Source organism: Orycteropus afer, unplaced genomic scaffold (assembly GCF_000298275.1).
Source record: "Orycteropus afer afer isolate SDZICR_OR568_19922 unplaced genomic scaffold, OryAfe1.0 scaffold00002, whole genome shotgun sequence".
Lineage (NCBI taxonomy): Eukaryota > Metazoa > Chordata > Mammalia > Tubulidentata > Orycteropodidae > Orycteropus > Orycteropus afer.
The window spans coordinates 15392263-15392806 of record NW_006921589.1 but is presented as its reverse complement, the minus strand read 5'-3'; positions in this window follow the sequence as shown (position 1 = coordinate 15392806).

The window sequence follows — 544 nt, the reverse complement described above, 5'->3', positions numbered from 1 at the left end:
CAAGGGTTGAAGAGAGATGTGTCTGAAGGCATGGGTGAAGGGAGGCTGTCCTGATTGAAGAATTCTATCATGAGCATTCCTGAACTTAAATTGTAGCCTGTTACTTCCCAAATAAACCTCATAATCATGGGGGGTGAGGAGAAGAGAATAACGTTGGCTGTTGGTTTTGTATGTATATATCCTTTATTATGTTGAGGAATTTCCCTTCTATTCCTATTTTTCTGAAAGTTTTTATCAGAAATGGATGTTGGATTTTATCGAATGCCTTTTTTACATCAATTGATATGATCATGTGGTTCTTTTCCTTTATTTTCCTTATGTGATGGATGACATTGATTGTTTTTCTAATGTTAAACCATCCTTGCATACCTGGTATGAACCCCACTTGGCCATGATGTATTATTATTTTTTTGATATGTTTGGAGTCTATTGATTTTGTTGAAGATTTTTGCATCTGTATTCATGGGGGATATTGGTCTGTAGTTTTCCTTTTTAGTGATGTCCTAACCTGGTTTTGGTATCAAGGTTATGCTTGCTTCATAAA